The sequence below is a fragment of the Pieris brassicae genome, chromosome Z, assembly GCF_905147105.1.
Source record: "Pieris brassicae chromosome Z, ilPieBrab1.1, whole genome shotgun sequence".
In the NCBI taxonomy this organism is placed as follows: Eukaryota; Metazoa; Arthropoda; class Insecta; order Lepidoptera; family Pieridae; genus Pieris; species Pieris brassicae.
The window spans coordinates 7,508,354-7,528,878 of record NC_059680.1 but is presented as its reverse complement, the minus strand read 5'-3'; the positions used below and the strand labels follow the sequence as shown (position 1 = coordinate 7,528,878).

General features: G+C 31.1%; 1 protein-coding gene across 13 annotated transcripts in view; it reads left to right on the top strand.

Annotated features, from left to right (window-relative positions):
* LOC123718911 (basement membrane-specific heparan sulfate proteoglycan core protein) overlaps positions 1-20,525 on the top strand; it is a 114,076-nt gene that overhangs the window by 40,747 nt on the left and 52,804 nt on the right. Inside the window, exon 1 of one of the 13 annotated variants that reach the window (XM_045675911.1) lies at positions 10,505-10,533. The exons of the other annotated variants lie outside the window; for them this stretch is intronic. The gene's annotated coding sequence lies outside the window, so the exon portion shown is untranslated. Of the gene's footprint in view, positions 1-10,504; positions 10,534-20,525 lie in introns of those variants that run through there. 13 annotated transcript variants of the gene reach the window in all.

Genomic DNA, 20,525 nt, shown 5'->3' with positions numbered 1-20,525 from the left:
ATATCTGTAATCGCTAAAACAGCTCTGTCTTTATGGTTTTGATGATGATGATGAGTTTTTCAGCAGTTCCTCTTTATCGTTGGGCGAATAACATACTAAATAAATATAAGCAAAAGGTCAAGTCTTTTGGAAGTCTCTTTTACAGTCTTGAGTACTGTCTGCTAACTAAAGCGCGTCATTCTCAACCCTGTGCTTATGCATTCAATTCGAGGCTATACACCTCATATTTTCTTTTGTATGTGGGTAATTAATACTCGCGCAGTGACGGTAGACATCACTAGGAAATAACAATTTATGACATGTGGTACACAAGGCTGATCACTTGGACCACTAACTTTGATGTATTGGCAATGCCTTATTTATCGTCTACCTACCTACCGTTTATCAACGTAAAATTTCAATTCTCTCACTTAAAAATATATTAAGAAACAGATGGAAATGTGTCGATACAAAACAAATTCAAGAATTATTATTTTATAAGTGTTAATTGGTTCTAGGTACCAAATAATTGATACAAAATTTTTAAATGGCTGAATGTATAGTATACTCGTAAATTGTGTGTATAAATGTAATTTGAACCACTTTAAAACAATCAAGAAGGCGCCTCTTACGCCTATTGTTAATTAATATTAACATTCGCTTTCATTGATTTGCGGTGTTAACTTAAATTATTTCGTTGTGGTACAATATTCCATTTAAATCATTAAATGACTAAGGTTTCTTTATTTGTCTTTTCTCTCTAACTCTGCCGTGTATGGGACACATTCTATTCCTGCATGACAGTTTCAGACAGATATTAAAAGGCAAGAATGAGTATATAATATTTTGAATTTTATGTTTCGTTGTTCGCCTTGAAATTATCAAGTGAAGTCCGGCATTTTTGTCTTCTAACATTACTTGCCTTCAACAAGATCACCCTACAACAAGCACGAAAACATTCATATAGAACTTCTTGCTAAAACATACGCACGTTCTTTAAAGATTTTCTTTTCAAAGTATAGAAGGTTAAGGGTTACCTTTGTAAGGATCATATAACGTTTACGAAGATTCAAGACACTACACTCGCTTTGATACTCGATATGTTAAGCTTAACTCTCTATAACTCTATGGCACTTAAATATAGTAACTACTTAGTTCGGCTTGTCTCGGTTTTATAAAACTTTTATTTTATATTTTTTAATTGACAACTATCGGACCCGACAGATGTTGTCCTGTCTTAACTATGAATATTGATTTCGAATTGATAAAATTAACTTAAAAATATTTCAGAAACAAAGTGTTTATTATTCTTATGCTTTATGTTATACCACATTCTTTGTTTGTTTTTCTGGCGTGTATATAATTAGCTTTCTTGGTATTCCAACACGGGAACAGGTGACATAACTGGCCATGTGAAAAACATGGATTTTCAAGAGTAATGCCACAAGCAATTAACGAATGTAATTATTTTATATGTATTTTATCAATTAAATATGTGTGATATGTGTGATGTGAAACGCCATAAGGTTATATAAAAAAAGTTTTAATTGTTAAACCACTAAAATATTGTTACGTATTCTTACCGGTACTATCTACCCGGCGGCAACTTAATTCTTTAATTAGCGCCTGTGCACTTGAACCCCTCGAGCTCTTATAATACAAGAATAAATAATAATAATAAAAAACAAACGCTCAATGTTTTTAATAAATTAATTTCTAAAAAACATTGAACTCTTCCAGGTATGCGTATGTACACATTCTTCCTTATGTGATTTGGGTTCCATTCCCGCAGAAACAATAAGTTTTCTTTAGTTTGAAAAATACAAACTGATGTAATTCTAATCTACGTGCCTACCAAGATCAATTATGCAAAGATTACATACGTTATTTTAGCCATTATTATAATTACTCGCCGTGTCTCTGAAGTGTATCGTGGCCTCCAACAATTTTCCACTATCAATTATTGCACGTCCAATCAGCCTCGTTTTGTCCTATTCATCTGATATTCTGTACCTGAGTTACGCAGCTCTCTTGGATATTCAGTTGCTTCGCCCTTCACCGTGATCTTGGTCACACTACTTAAGTTTTCCCTGTCAGCAAAGTCGGGATATTGTTAAACTGGTTGACTTATAATTTATTCCAGTGGATGGCACTTTGTCAGTATCGTAAAATATGTGACTTTTGGATACCTTGCGTGGTTTTGTTAATCGATATTGTGATTCATAGACTTTGATCATTGCATGTGGTTAATATGAACTAATATTGCGTTGAAGGTAAGGCTATATATACATATATGATAGAGAGTTGGATCTAGCAAATACGAATAGCACGTTAAAACGTTATTATAAACATAAACAATCATATTAAATATGTAAATATAGGAGAAAGTATGCGCTGCAGTTGTAATTTTGGGTCACAATTATTCAGATAGAACTAAAAGTATTAATTGCATAATGAACCCACGATATTGTCATCCTTTATGATAGAAACAGTCATTAACATGTTCATAGCAACTTTACTGCTTAGAAAATAGCGAGTGTGTAGAGCCCTTAAAACTAGACGTGCATAGTTCGTGCATCGTCGCATGGCAGCAGAATTTGAGCGGCAACAATCAGTTAATTCAATTTGAATTCAAATTTTTGTTTCGATTTAGATTTTAATCAAACGAGCTATTTTTGATTCGATATACACTTTTCAGTCTATAAAATAAACAAATTATTATGAACGATTTATTGAAATAAATCATATTGCATGAATATTGCCATAGAAGTTTAGTAAGAAGTAAACGAAGATATTTTTGTGGTTTTAGTAAAGAAACTCTATTATACTTATGATAATAGAAATTTCAAATTTACCCTAATTCTATATACATGTCTTAGTTATGATTATATATAATCTATTAGTAATATTTTGTTTGGCAAAAAGATACAGTTCGCCGAGTCTGATTCACGAGACTTGGATGGTCATCTGAAGACATATTTCATTGTTAAGAAAATAATATAGCGTTTAAACGACCGACTATAAACATTGAAAATTCCCGTTTCTTAAGGATAATACCCCTCAACGATTTGAAGTGTTATATCAAAGAACAAGTACTTAGGGAATTGTTATGAATTGCTTAACATTTCCTTATAAAACGTAACGAACGAACAATTTCCTTTAATAGAATGTTTGTGAAGAAGGGTCGCGTGCTTCGTGCTGTTCACTTTTCGATTTATATGCTATATCCCACAAATCTTTGGGGGATACACAAAATTGCCGATATTAACCCGATTAAGTATCTAAAAGTACTTTTCCGTAGTTAGATTGAATGCAGTTGAATTTTTTTCTTAATAGAGTATTGTGTTCGTTCTAAATAGAATATTACAAAGACATACAAATGTTTTATTTATTATTTGCAAGTAACGAGTTTTTTGTATGTAACCAAAGGGTTTTAGGTTAGGTTTACTTAGATGTTTAGGTATTTTTGAAGATGAGTAACAATTAAAAAACCTGTATTGATTCCAAAAAAGGTATGTTAAATGAGACAAGTATGTAATGGGTCGTGTTTCAATAGGAATTATACAAAAAATAAGTCGTTAAAAATATAAAATATTGACCTTACAAAATAGTTATAGAATCTTTTTAGATATTCCTTAAAATTTGTTTACCACATTTGCTACTTATTTTGGCACTTATCAGAATTATATGTAGCAATTTCATTGAATTTACATTATTTAAATCGTATTATCTGTAGTATGTCAACTCTTGATACTTAGATAACCCAAGCAAAGAGGCCGGACATTGTAAAAAATAACCCATCGGTATTATGTTATTCACTTTATATTATTTTTGTTATAGATGTACGATTTATAATTAATTACTTTCTCATAACACATAACATAACAATTTTAGTGAACAAGACTTAGATCTTTTTTTTATATTTCCATAAAGAACCAAGCTACCACAGGCTTCTTTGTCATTGCAAGTAACGACATTGACAATGAGTACAAAATACAGATAGTATAAAGTCCTGATACATTTATTTTTCTGATTACATGATCTTAAGGCTAGTACTGTAGATAGGCATAGACATCGTCGTTTTTCACAGTGTAAACATATTCTAACCATAATTAATACTTTGACTAATAATAAGCATGAAATTGCATAATTAATTAACATTCCCAAACAGAGTTTATCTTATGTTAAGTTAAATACACGTTGAGTTGTAAATTACGGGGCTGAATCAGCGACAAGCGGTGAATGTTTAGTGCACGAGTTCTCTATAAAAGTGTCCACACATAAATCAGGCGCGGCTGACGTGAGAAGATAGTGTCGCGATCGGAATGACGCGCGACGGAAGAATTGTCGTGCGTCCGACGCGACACGTTAACTCTTAGTAGCTCCAAGCAACCCACAACTTATGTACGACTTCTTGGGATATTATAAACAGAATGTTTGGTATTGATTGTACTAGTCCTTCTATCTCCTTATAGCTATTACTCAAGTAGCTATTGCATTGTGATACTGGCTGCAAAAATAAATGGTTTTTATTTTACGTTTGAAATGAAATAACCGGAATTTTTCTCTATTCTATTCATCTTTCTTAGGCGATTATTTCAATCATCGATAAAATTCAAAGAAATACACTTCTTCCCCATAAGTTGAGGCTATTATAATTGCTTGTTGTGTTGTCTAATTGAGCAATTGAACAAACATTTTCCTATTTTCATTTATCTTTTCTGTACCTACAAATACAAAAGAATGGTTGTTTCGTCAAAAATAAAACTTAAGACGATTTTACTTTTAATCAGCCTTGGAGGCTGTCACTGGATTTTTATTTACTACATTCTCCACCCTCGTACAACCATAACTTAAACTCCTATAATGAAAGTAAATCTAACAAACTATCGAAAAACCAAACAATACTTTCGAAATATTTTAACAAAATAACAAGTGTTGTCCTCATGGCTTTGCTCCATACATCGGTTATTGTCACTGATTTATTAGACGCCTCTCATTGTAAAGTAATTAGTCTGAATGAGTGTATCATTACGTAAGAATGATGACATCATGTATGATTCGCTGTATTACAAAACCATTAGGTAAGTACCTATGAACCCAATCGAATGTTTTCTAACGTCTCTGGTATCCAGACATGAAATATATACCTTCTATCCTTCTATCTATGTAGTGGTAGTGACTTTGTATAGGCATTTATAAAACCATAAATGGCGTAAAGAACTTCTTGTTTGACAAATAGAGATTTAATTTTATAGCAAATTAACAAAAGTATAATAAAGAGCATTCCAATTTTAAATTATTTATTGTTTTTCCGGGAACGTAACCGCTATAGCATATATTGAGTTAAGCATAAAAATATTGTTATTTATGATTCAATACAATTCAATCACAAGTCCAGTCGAATTCTTTGAAAAACAACGGCTGTCATATTTATAAAAAATACACATAATTACGATATAGGAACAAGGCCAATGTATCAATATATATTTTAAATGTCAAGCTTGTTTGGCTAAAAAGGGTGTTCTGTTCCCTTAAAAAATCTGTCCGTATCGCATGCACGACCACCATTCAACACATTTTATGACACAGTTCCTACAGTATATCGCTTTTTGTTTAAATGAACGTCAGACAGTGATCATATCCTGCCACAAGTTCTACATATTCATATATGTAATATAAGTGATTGTTTTTGTCAGAACTTTGCACTCTGTCCTGCGATTCTAACGAACGTATAATTAAGTCAGCGAGCGATAACGGAACGTTTGTTTAGACTTTTTGCTATGTCGTTTTCATATAATCTCTTCTTCATATATTTTTATGATTGAGTTTTAACTATTTTGTAGTTAGACTATATTTTAGGACGTTGGTTATTTTTAACCGATTGATCTGGTATATTTTGATTAATTTATTTCTGTAATGGACATGCATTTCATTATTTCTGTTACATCGCTTTAGTTTTTTAATTATTCTTATTAAATTCCGTTCAAATCTTGTAGACAAACGCTTGCTTATGTCTTTATAAAATTCGTAAATTTAAATTACACACACATTATAAAAGTATATTTTCATGTTTAGAATTTTAAATGCAGAGTCGTATACAATCTCACGTCTCGCTAATTATCTTTTAAATTGGAGCAATGTTTGTTTGGTTTGCACAGGAATGCAGGCGCTATCTTCTTATATGACGTCATGTGTCTGATTAGTAATACGCTTACCACAATTTTTGACACTTGGTCACTATGTCAATTCGATACGATAGTAGATTTTAAACAATCCCGATGTGTTGCAATCTGATACGAAAATATGTTTTGCATTCTAAATTCAAAGCTCTAATTCGTTAAAAAGTCTTTTTATTTCGATTATAAGTATTTGTATTCTTCATACGTAATTTTCTTCTTCTTTTGTTTCTTAATAGAAAATATATTTATTATCTTATAATAAAAAAACAGTCCATATGCCGTATTTTTCGCCAATTGAACTACAACGTCCGAGGAAAAAATTGATAGAATAGCCATTCATACTTAGCAACTTGAATCCGTTCTTTCATCGAAATCGAACAGAGCTAAGACCTATGAAAGAGCACAGATACGTACTTTAAACTTCAATCGAAGTCGTTCTAAAGCGCATTCCCATGTAGGAGGTCCGTATATTATAATCCTACCATGACCTTTTATTGCGAGACAATTCAAATACTTTTCGGTTTTCTGCAGGTATGAAAAATTTTATTAAAATTTAGCAACCTAAGCTGAACTATAATACAAGTTACAACTGAACCTAGATAAGTATAGAGAGTTGTTTATAAATTATTATTAATTTCCCAAAACTGATCTCTCAGTACAAAAATATATAAATTATTAACTAATATATACCTCGGCCTTTTCAATAAACTAATGTGATATGACAAAATTCAATACACACATTAGAATTACAGCTTAACCAGTTCAAAACCTCAACAACAATGTGTTGATAATGATTGATGAAATCACTACAGTATATACAAATTTCAATTTTATTTCTTTGTTACACAAGGTTTAGTTTCCTCTGCAACAATATATTATGTCGTTTAATCAAGCTAACGGTTAGATATTTGGTAACAATGATTAAGTTTGTTCGAGGACAAATATATTAAAGGGCTGTCCGTGGTGTGGTCGTAAAATGTTACTTATAATCGATTTTTTTAATGTATTTTATTTAAGTGATTAAGTTTCCATACATATACATTTGACACAAGCCTTCTAAGGTTTGTCATTCTATCTCATCTAAATGAATGGGCAAGTAGATGATCAGCCTTCTGTGCCTCACACACGTCGTTTGTAGCTCTGAGACCGCTTTCATCCCTTCCTCATTCCGAGGTATTATATTATATCCTTATAAGTAGGTACTTAAAAAAATTGTACGTATAGGATTTTTTTATGATTAGTTGCGATACATAGCTGTAGCTCTCTGTATATTCAAACATCGATTTCTTATAATATATTTTTCGCTTTTATTTCGTTTAATGACTTTTATGGGCCAATTAACATTCCAGGGCAAAAAATATGGAGTACGTTAAAACTTAGATGTACAGTCGCAATTTTTAGATTATAAGCTTGTCCTATTTATCCCTTAATATATAATAAATGGGTTACTAGTTGACATGGTTTCGCATACATGTTATGAGTTTCTTGGAAACGTCATCGTTCCATAGTTTATGTGACTAACGTACTAATAATATATTTATTATCAACCATATAGCGTCAACTTAATATATAACTGAGAGTTAACATAATAGTTATACATCTAAATAATAAATAAACTGTTTAAAACTGTTGTAGCGACACTTTTTTATTACAAAAGAAAATGGAAATAAAATAATTTATAACAATTTGTACAATTTATAAAAATTTATAACAATAAATGATTAAAAAAGACGATTAAGCCTGAAGGTCCAGTATAAGTTATAATAAACGAGAATTATACTTACACCAATTTCAAGTTCACCGTCACAACTTTTTTGTATGACGTTTATCATTTTTACATCGCCCAGAGGTTGTTGTAATTTTCAATACAATACGCAAAATCGACGAAATACGTGTAAAACTGTAGATACAATACTTTTGAGCTGTCAAAGAGGAGTACGAATACTTAAGTTATTAATTATAGTTACGTTCATGTTAGTTAGTTTCCGATCGATTTATAGTAGCGCAGTAAAATTGTTCTAACCTCCAATTATGCGAACGATCATCCTCACTCATGTCTCAATCGATCCTTACTAAATATATAAACCGTTAACGCTTAAGAATGACTCTGATTTGTATCACGAATCATCAAAATCTCTTTGTTCGTCACAACCGGGAGGACGCTTTAAATATGATAGAATAACATTCTATTACAAACACATTCGTTTAAAATATTTAACCGCATCATTTTTAATCACGCCTGGAAACGAATATCGACATGTGACACATCTATTTAACCTTAATAACTTTCTTGTATAAAAACATATCTTAAATGTACAGGGAAAGAATCTAACTGCAGTTACGACCTTCAGTAATGCGCTAGTCAACTTGGAGACTATGAAACCCGATTAATGTTACTCAAAGAGATCCTTGAGGTTGTCTTACTCAGATAGGCTACACTTTTTGTTACTTAGCCCCATATATTTTACGGAACGTAGATGGGTAAACATTTATTTTTGTTACTTAAACTTGAAGCAATTTAAGACTAATTAAATTTCTACTTTTGTTTAAATAAGATTATAAATAAAGATATATCGTCGTTTATAAATAATTATATTATAGTCGTTGAAAAAAAGTTAAAATTATAATAATATAATCACTAGGATAGAACACATAATATAATTTACCCTGTTATTTATAAATAAATATTGTTTTCAAAAAATAAGGTCGCTTTCTTTACTGTTATTTTTGCAGGTAGACACCGTGTATAAAGAGTGATATTTAAAATAAGAATTAACAAGTATTGCTTAATATAAAACAGTATATAAGTTTTTCGAAATAAAACTATGGTTATTAGACAACCCTCTCAACTATGTAGCACTTTCTACTCTTGAGTTCATTGCTAATCCGTTTAAATGTGCTAAGCTGTTAGCGGAAGGACGCTCTAAAAATACTATAAGTACGTGCAACGTAAAAATATGAAGCTATATAAATCACACTTTTTGTTCACACAGCGAAGATTAAACTTAAGATTTACTAAGATGAAAGTTTAATGCAGTATTAGAAAGACTATATGTGATGATTTATTCAAACAACACTAACACAATATCCCATATAAAAACGTATGCGATGGTTGTCATACATACCCTGTCTCGACTTCAAATTTTATAAAGTAAAAACAATGTAATGTTTTGCATTGAGCCCCAGATAATTTATAATGTACAATAAACTCATTTAAGTACAGAAGTAGGTTATAAGAGATGTTATCTATATTTCAAATATTTAATGAGATTAAGTCTATGGGGTGAGAGTAAGAGCGACCAAGGCTTCCGTTTTAAGCCTTACACCCGTCGCATCCTATGTTCGCTTTAACCTTTATATGTAAGATAGTAAAGCGAGCGACCTGACCTGTAGAATGTCTTTGATCTTTAAAGACGTTACATAGAATATTATTGGAATAAACTGCAGTTGCACCTTGTAGAAAGAGATTTTGGTAGAAATTTCTTGCCACAAAATCGGTCAACAAGTAAATTTAACGTTCATCAATGAATTCGATATAGCTTTAATCCAACAAGACGTTTCGAGGGCCATAAGATGTGCAACTATAAATAGTACAGTACTCCACACGACCCATATTGAGGGACTTAGAAATTTCAAAGTGCCACGTCAGTCACACGTTTTCGATGACAAAGTTTTCTGTAACACTTTACAAGGTAAGGTACAGCGGTCGCACTTCCAACTTTCAAACGACACTTGTCTACATTACTTCAAATTTTACCCTTCTACAAGTGCGCTCTGTAATGAAACTGGACTTAACATACCTCATTAACTGGATGTGTTTCTTTGTTTGCGACAAAAGCGGGAAATGTGAATAGAATAAACCATGGTTTTATTAAGACGGCATTTTAGTATGCGGACTAATATCTGGTTGTCATACAGAAATTTTAACACGCACTATTATTCATTACTATTCAACATCCGTCAAAATATCCATAATATACTAAATATAAACGGCGTCTAATTCGCTCCTAAATATTTCAGCTTCATTAAACAACAATAGGATTCATTTAGTAATGGATGCAATCACATGATTGTCTACCCTAATTTGATTTTTAGTTCGACAACAAGTTTGCAACAGAATGTGGAAGTTTGCAAACAGCCTTAGTGAGTTCGCCTGTATATAGTCTTCGAGAGGTTTGACAAGCCCTTCTATGCACCTAGCGTTACACGATGTACCCCAAGCTATTAATGCGTTAATTTAGAGTCGACTGGAGCAATGAAGCTATCTGCAAGGCTCCAGCCCGCTCTCGCCAGTCGGCTTACAGCTAGTCGTATACGGCACGGGCCGCCGGTTGGACGTTTCCCTTACCGCGCGGTTAGTTCACATTTATCCGTAAGTTTTGTGACAGTATCCCAAACTTAACCCGACACAACTTTTCTTGGTCGCTTCTCGGCTACTCACAGATGTGCACCAATTTAAGAAAACCCGCGCCAAAACTTATTCTAACATTTCTCCACTTGCATTCGGAGTTTTTGAACTTAAAATTGCCGTTCTGCTGATTTGTTTGAAAGTTGAATTGTGAAAAATCGTTGCGAAATGGGCAGTTAATTCATCACTATTATGTAGATTGATTATTTTCATATAATATAGGATATCTATATATTGCACTAAATTATCCAAATGGTTATGGCCTAAATATATAGGTTTACGCACATTTATTACGTGTAATATTTATTTTAAAATATATTTCAGGAATTTAAAAAATAATAATGGGATTAAAACGATTGCTCGCGGATGTATCGTTACGTTAATAAGAGAGTTTTTTGAAGGCTTCGCACGTAATCTCGTTATCAATGCAAACAGAAGTCTATGTAATTGATAGCATCATTACGCCGAACAGAGTATAACATGCTTTTAAATTTTTAGAGAGTGCGATCACTAAGATAAATAAAATAAAATAGTATTATCCAAACGAATTAATTACTTTAAATGGAGCGCCAATATTAAGCTTTGTCGCTGCTCTAATAATATTGGTTCAAAGCTGTCAATGTGTACTTTACTGGGCTACTCCTAAAACTTTGCGAAAATAACTGAAATTTTGTAAAACAAACAACTCTAATTTTATTACGAATCGGCTCAGTGAATAGCTTAAAGTCAAATATTATCGAAATAAAAAACAAATTTATTTATACGTGCAACGGGATTCATTAATTATAATAAAAACGATACACGAAAAATTCCAATACGCTGAAATTTTGTGGAAAGACACAAATGAAACTTGCTGAAAATTAAAGCAATCCTTTTAATATTTTAAATATAATACTTTATCAAATTTAATCTTGTTATGTTAGCATATGATATAATATTTTACAATTTGACGCGTATGTTTTTGAAAACTTTTAAACACAATTTTACTACTTTTTTGAGAATCATTATCACCAAAACTGTATCAATTTTACATAAATGAGTTCAATGTATGAGTACGAGTTCACTTTAAAACATCATCACAAAATTATTAAGTTACAAATGCGTAAAGCTTTTTACATTACCATTTCGTCTATACATATAAGGTTCAAATCAAAGATTAAAAATATGAATAACTGTAATTATAAGTTGTACATTATTTCAATAACAAGATTGGTTTAACATGTTAAGGTATTCTATGATAAAAATCTTATATATACATCTCTCTCTAAAATCTATGTATACAAATATATTACACAAAAATGGAACAAGCTAAGCTACATATTTCTTTGTAGAATACAGTAATAATTATTGTTTAAAAATATGATTATAAGTCGTGCAAACACGTAGTAGGAGTTAAAGAATAAAGCGCTTTAAAATCATATTAAAATTTATTTCGTTTATCCTGATACATCTTTGCAGTGTCAAACATGAAATGACGTCAAAAATAAAACTATTAAAATATGCTGTAAAGAGTTACGTTCGGATATAGCATAAGTGTAACGTTAACGAATAAAATATTAACTTGTCTTCAAACACATTAGTTTTGTAATATAATATTAGGTAACCAACTTTACGAATATCTACTAATAAAATCTCATCCCGTTGCTTACAAAAAGGCTCTAGTTGCAAAACATTTAGTTGTAATGTTATATTATTGTTATGTAATAATATTGCTACGGTGCGTATGTAGTTTGCATTTCCTTTATGTTATCAATAACCCTATCGGGACAAACTATCGGATAACAAAGTCCTAGGTTTGATAGGCATGTAGTCGGATGATAATTACAAATCTTGCGTTTGAAGATGACAAATCATGCACAAATGTGCTTCCATTGGTTGCCTTTCAAAAAAGTGTAATGTATTTAATAAATTTTAACTACCAATAATGAGATATATTTTTATTTAATAAATATCAATCTTTCAATGATTTTTTAATTGTTATGTCGAATTTATTTTGGTACTGTCGAGTTCACTTTTTATTTTTCACTGATGTTCTAGTTCTTCTAAGCCCTAGGGGGTAGCAATTTTCTTTTACAAACATTTTAAAATAAATAATCTCTAGTTCATGTTACCATTCAATTACGGCTTTGTTCTTTCAGTACGTGAATGAAAATATCAGTGTAATTTAAGTAATCTAGTTATTTGTACTTTATATATTTTTAAGTACTCGGACAGTTACAAAACGTTGATCATGAATTTGAAATCTCATGAACAAATTCTGTATTCATTCAGAATAATTATATTGACCCTTGACTATGAGGACCATGTTTAAAAGTTTGCATTCTATAAATATGCGTGCTCAGTAGTAATATTAATCTTGACCATTTTTATAACCCAAACTTTAAGATTTAAAAAATATCAGTGTTCAGAAAAGAAAGGCGTAAAACGACTTAGTAAAAATGGAACGTGGACATATGGTCATGACATATCATGTCGCGTATTGGATTTAGATGCTGTTAATCATAATCCAAGGGAATTTACCGTCTTTCTTTTTCATATGTACTCGTACTCATTGATGCGTCAACTGTTTAAAAAATAATGCGGCAATTATTTAAAAAAAACATGCATTCCGGTATGCTATTTTAACCTAGCAATATTTGTGCAGAATTAAGATTCTGTGAAGCTATAAAATTCACTTATGCTCGAAAGAGACCGTTGAATGTAGGTTTATGTGTTTGTTAGTAACGGATGTATTGTTGTTCTATTTGACAAAAACCTGGCCACAACGAATTCCAGGCATTTTAGTTAAGCATATGAAACAATTGACATCCATACTTTGTTGGTGATACCTAAATCCTGGGTTTAATACGCGGCGTATTGAAATACTAGAATGCATAAAGTTAACATTAAGTATTGGTCTAGGAATTTTGGAGGCTAAAACATCCCATACTTAACTGTTAAGAATATTTTCGAATAAACTATTTAAAAGCTTCTCCAAATTAGCAATGATATATAATATAATTATATTACTATAATTTAATGTGACAAACTATTGCATATTCATTCATATGAACCAAAATAGGTACTATGACATCAGATGCAAAACTCGAAGGCCAAAAATAGTGTGACAGCATGAATTTAAAGGGTACTTTTTGAAGGAGATAGAGACAACACATACTTAAAACATTAATGTATGACTTTTGTTTAATATGATTGCAATAGATGAAATCTGACAATACTTAATTCAATATAACCTTTGAAGTTGCAAATCAAATTAATACAATATTGTATATATTCAGTTGACATCTTAATGTCAAGCAAGTGTTTATAAAATGTTAATTTTTCCCGAATTTCATTCAAGTGCTCTTGATAATTGCCTACATTATCAATTTGGGACAGAGGATGTTCAGAATCCCATATATTTATACTTATTCTATTTTAAAATAATATAAATATAGCTAACAATCTTTGTAAGCGATAAAATTTTTCTACCTAACACATAGTTCTCCGGGAAAGATATTTGATATACGTACCCGAGGCACGAAGCAGTAAAAATAAATGCAATATTACAAATTTTATTTTTAAATATACGAAAACCATGCATTGTGTTAAAAAATAATCAAATAAATCCTTAAAGATCTAACGGGCTAGAATTCAAAGGGAAGTGTATCGTGTAGAGTTACCAATATCAATACACGGTAAAGGAGGGCAAAGGAAAAACGTACTGGGATTTTATTTGTTTTTTTCAAGGCTTCATCTGAAACTAATAAAATAACTTATAACTGCTTCTTTCAGTCTGTAAAGGATGTTATTGTTCTTGGAAAAAATTATCTTTAAATCATAATTGAATTGAACCAGTACTAAAATGCAAAAGAAGAATACAATAATTTTATATAGTCTATTTTACGTTTGTACCTGTTGAAAGATAGGATCAAAATTATTTTAAATCGTTAAACTAAAAAATGATATTATTTATACATGCTGTGTGGAGACTAGTTAGAACGTTAGTGTGATTTTGTTGCACTCTTCTTCGTAAAAATAAAATTTATTGTTCTCAGCTAATTGTTTATCAGCATAAGTACAATTGGATAGTAAGAAAATTAAAATCTTTTAAAAATAAGATAACCCTTCGATAAATTTAGTAGGTACTTACGGTCGAACATAACGTTTTATTTGAATTGAGTTTAGTCCAAAAAACATACCATTTTTAACACCACCCGGGACTAATATTTAATACAGATTATTAGCATTTTGAATTTAGATCTGGATATTATAAGTTATAGTTTTAATCACCATCGAGATTGTTCACGAACATCGTATGATAGATTACTAGCGGTCATAAAAAAGGCCATGCGCGGATCAAAAAAGTGAAAGAAAAATAAAAATTGAAAAAAAATGCCTCAAGAATAATTATTATTTAACTAAACGTAATTCTATTTCATGGGATGCGTTTTTATTCTCATAGATGTGATAAAAGGTACAATGTCCGACTTGAAAGCGATTTTATTCCATTGACGTACTTTAAATCTACTATCGATTCAAAAGATAGTTCTCGTCTTAAAATAATGGTTTGCTCCGATAATAAATAATCTTCCATTTCATAACATTTCATTATACCATCAGTGGATACTCGCTCCGGCATTTACGTATGAGATGCGCGTGAGTTCAGATATCTAACGGTATTGGCGGGTTAACAACCCTGTTTCAGTCGCCCATTGAGTGAAACAAGGGTTCCCATTTATTACAATCAGCTTTCATGTCTTCTTCCGTCCATTCTTTCTAAATTTTGTTGTAAATTAACTAATATTAAATTTGAACGCCTTTTGGAACTTTTTAGACTGTATCGGTGTAAAGTAATAATCTAATATTGTTTTACAAGCCTATGTGCTTTCTGACTTGCTGTTTTGCCGGGACTAAAACCTGAAATATATAATGACATAGATAAAGTTCTTTGCAAATCTCAGTGGAATCATAGCACTGTTCTCACGAATACAATTGATGTCCTCTTATGACGTCATTAACCTGAGACATAAAAATCATAAGCAGATATAGTAGCGCTTGCGTTGATAAAAAATATAAAAAGTGCAAATAACCATAAACTTTAAAAGTCTACCAGAAAGAAAATAATGAGTGGAGCCTAACCAGCTTTACTAATTATTTTTATATTCTACACAGCTCCTCTGTATCCCAGATTATAAAAAAAAAACAAAATTGATTGTTTATCACATAATATTGTAAAAGCTCAAGCTGTAGCTCCGGGTAAATAACAAATCTGAAAGCAGATCTTTGAATGAATAATGTGCAGTTAATGAGTTATCATTCTGGTCAGGTTCAAATTAATTCCAAGTACTAGGTTACATCGTTCCAACCTATCTTACGCATTCGTCAAATGTCACCCATAAATTAAAGTAGAAATGTTAATAAATAAACGTGATAGTTTTGTCTCTGGTGTCAATTGTCAATAATGTAACATGAACAGTAGTATCAATCATTGATACTGCTTGTGTTCTTAGAATTTACTGCTATAAAACAAACCAACGAATTGATAAGCATTTGGGTGTTAGTTCACAATGAGACACATTGTAAAATATTTATAGGAATATTTTCAATTGCACTGATGATTATAATGTACACTAGCAACGTTCTAAGACATTTTTGTAATATTTTGTAACATTTTTAAAATGTATTCGGTACAAATATGTTGAAACAAATCTTTTCTCGTTGAAATCTTAGTACATCTATATAAAGATAGGATCCCGAGTCGTGTCTATAAATTAAAAAAAAAATGTTATACAATTAAACAGTATTTACAATTTTCTTAACCTACAAAAATTAATCATTAAAAAGAAAATCAAAACAAATTTAGAAAGTTTGGTCCCTGTGTCAGTGTACCTTTAAGGCTGGCATCATTTCCTCGTTGTATTGCTATACATACTTATTCGTTGAGATAGGAAAGCATCAGCTCTGGGGCCATCGGGACTATGTACCAAGCGCCAACTGAAATCTTTAATAAGCGCCTGTGCTCTTGAACCCTACGCGACAAGAGTCTTTATTCCAAAGGGAACAAAATCGAAGTCGTAGGGAATTCTCAATAAATTTGTACAATGTTTAACATGCAATGCAATCTTATTTTTGTAAAAAGGCATCGCTATGTCATTTTAATACTAGACCTCGCGATATTTTCTATACGATATGAGTAAAGAAATTAGGCCAGGATAATTCATTGGTACACATAAACGACTGAGCGTTTCTCAAGGCAATTTTTGACGCGCACCACCGCTATGTGGAACCAGCTGCCCACTGAAGTATTTCCGAACCAATTCGACTTAGGGTCCTTCAAGAAAAGAGCGTACAAATTCTTAAAAGGCCGGCAACGCACTCGCGAGCCCTCTGGCATTGAGAGTGTCCATGGGCGGCGGTATCACTTAACATCAGGTGAGCCTCCTGCCCGTTTGCCCCCTATTTTATAAAAAAAAAAAAAAAACATAATCTGAATGCAGCATCTCAATGTTGAGCCTCACACGCTTAACAATACTGCTTCAATTTACTTTTTATAACAAAACAATGTATTTAGGGTTTGTTTAGCAAACATCTCAAGACCCTTACAAATTGTTATTTTGCTATTGTCGCCATTTAAATTCGCTTTGATGTAGGATCGTGTTGTTGAAACGATATGTGTCCTTTACTCGTGAAATTAGAAATGTCTCATCGTTTAACGATTAAGATATACCACAAAACACTTCTTAAACACATATAAATGTTTAGAGTTCTGCGATTGTTAGTTGCAATTTAAAACAAATGTATTCAATACAAAATTATCAAAATATAATATTCATGAAAATATTATATTATAACTTTGATATTTTATATTATCGTAGTTTTCGTAGTTTCATATTTAAACTTTGATTAATTAACAGAGCGTTAGAGGAACACATTTTTAATATAACCAAGAATTCGTTAAAGCGATCGCTAAATGTTTGATACTATAAAAATAAAATTTAGTTGGAGAGGATAATTTATGTATTCAAAAATTTATAGTCCCTGATCAGCCTTGAAATGCACTTGCACAAATGCTCACTGTAACGTCGTCATTAATGTAATAGTTACGGTATCATTTAGACGGTTAAAACTTTTAACAGTAAATAAATGAATAAATGTAAACAAACAGCTGCATGTCGAGGTAATTCTCAGCCATGTGTAAACCGGAAACGAAGTACATATTCTTAAAAGGCTGACAACGCACTCGCGAGCCTTCTGGCTGTATTAGTGTCCGTTGGTATAACACTTAACGTCAGATTAATCCTTATTCTGCCTCTTTCGATATTGTTATATATATATATATATATATATATATATATATAATCTTTAGTCATACAAGTATTTCTGAAATTATAAAATCCTCTGCGATAAGTACTAGTATAAAATTTTAATTAATATCGATATATGTTTCATGTTTCCATAGTCACTAAGGTCAAAGTAATTGTTTTTCAAGATCTTGTAGAGCACAGCTTAATATAACGTTTATCAGTTGACAAAATAGCCCTAGGACCCCGAAGATAAACTCAGGTCACGTATTGTGTAAATAACTTATCAAATCTATGCCTATACAGTGTTTTATCAAACTAAATAATCGTATAAAGTATTATGTAATAATTAAATGTGAAAATCTGAAAACTATAGTTTTAACGAAAACCTGAAAAGTAAACACTTTTTGCGTTTCAATAAAACAAATATTACAATTTGGAAGAATTGTAATTTTCACCGCTATTTTCTTTATATATAGTAGAAACAATTTTTTAAACAAAACAATCGGTCCAAGTCATCAGTCAATCTTTACACAAATTGAGACGTGTTCTACTAATCATGGATGACATGCGGATGGACAGCAGTAATTAACAAAGCAATGTGAACATCAGATTATATTCCGTTCTATTGAGCTTAATCTTTATAATAAAATCGAATGAGTTGTATGAATTCTTCACCGTCTCTCTTCACGTTATTCTTAAGCTTAAGTCAGAGATTATAGGGATACATTATTCTATAGATTTATAAAGTTTTTATGAATATTTTCGATGAATAAACGTTTATATGAGCAGAAATAATAGCAGAGCTAATGTAGTTGAATGTTAATAATAATACACACTACAGCTAAGAGAAACCAGTCACCTAAAAGTATGTATCAGTGAAAATTTCTTAAAATAGTCGAAGCTACAACGGATAAAACATTGAATGCACATGTGTGTAGCACGCCTTACTCGAGTATTGTGTCAACTTTAATTAGATTGTTTGTTAAACTACCGTATTCAAGTTTACAATGGGTTTCTATAGTAAAAAGTTAAGGGAAAGATGTTCTTTGTGATTAGTTTGACTGTATAAATTGAATTATCGAAGTGTCTTCCCACTAGAGGCAAATTTATACTTAGGTATGGTTGACATTTTTGGCCCAAAAATTATCGACATTTCGTTTTAGAATATTTTTCACACTTATTATTTGAAGGTAGGAAATCTAAGAATCTAATGTCATTCCACATTCGGCACTATTTGCGCCTAGTGATACCTTATACAAAGTCATCTTATCTACCCAATAAACAGTTTTCTGTTTGATGCAAATATCTTCCATGTAATATAAGCCACACTTGCCCCACTTTAATCCGAAGATCTCTCCTAGAACTGCTGTGAGGAGTTCGATGCGCCATTCCCTTTTCCTACGCCACGTTTTCTTTGTGAAATATGTTAATTTTACATATCATAAGGGTTTAGTTCTTTATTGCAGGTAGCAATTTAATTTTTACTTACGCGATAAAAAGTTTTCAATTTAACTTGTATAAAAGTTTGAAACTCGGAAATGCATTTAAGTTTGATTTTGAAAAATTTACATTTAGCTACACTTATTCAAACGCACTTTATCGTTGCGAACTGAGTTACGTGACTAAGTTTGGCATTTCTGAATAAATATTAATTGTCGAATTTTAACCTTAAAAAATCTAGTGGAATGACTTAGAATAACCAAGCCTACATAGTGGCTTTATAATTATATTACAATTTAAAAATTATAAAAAATGCTATGTGAATGTATTATATGAGATTAAGATACAATAGCAGTAGTGGCTTTAGTGTGCGTCTCTTATCCCTGAGGTCATATAATATATCTCAAACTGTGCACCAATGGACTTTCGGTTTATGTGCGAATTCAAGATTAGCACCAATGATGAAGGAAAACATCGTGAGGAAACCGGAATGCCTTAAACACAAAAAATCGAAGACGTGTTTCAGACACAGAAGGGTTCACCTGCTTGCCTATTAGATTGGAAAATGAAGGTGTTTCAGAAATCTGAGGCCCAGACCTAAAAGTTGTTGTGCCACTGATTTATTTATTTTGAATATCTAAATAAAAGAAATCCTATTCGAACTAAACTTATAGACCATGTTTTAGTTCTCACAACTTTAAATATGGAATTAATTTTTATGAAAAAACTTTGTTGTTACATAAAAAGTTGGAAAAATAAAAACAAATGTTTAATTTCAATGCAGATCATAACTTTTGTTATTAAATGCTATAAAGTTTGTGGCCCAAAAAGACAAAAACATAAAGTTGTCGTGACGATGTACAGATTTGCATAAAGAGCAACTATTTAACGATTAACTTTGTTTGTCGTTAAGTTATAATATGTAGCGTTTTAGGGTGTTCTAAATATAAAGTGAATTTTTCTTAAGTAATATGATATTTAGTCTCAATTGCTTAATACCTATACGCCAACGGTGTCATCCTCTAATGTTTTTATAAATATTTCATAGCTATATGAGAATAGAGGTCTTAGTCTAGCCTTGATATCAATCCTAAATAACACGAAAAAAATTTTTTTTTTAATTAATACATATATATATATATATTAAGTTTATTTTTTTAAAGCACTATTAAAATATATATATGTAAAATAATACAGTAAACACTTCAGAAATCATAGTTTATTACTAAC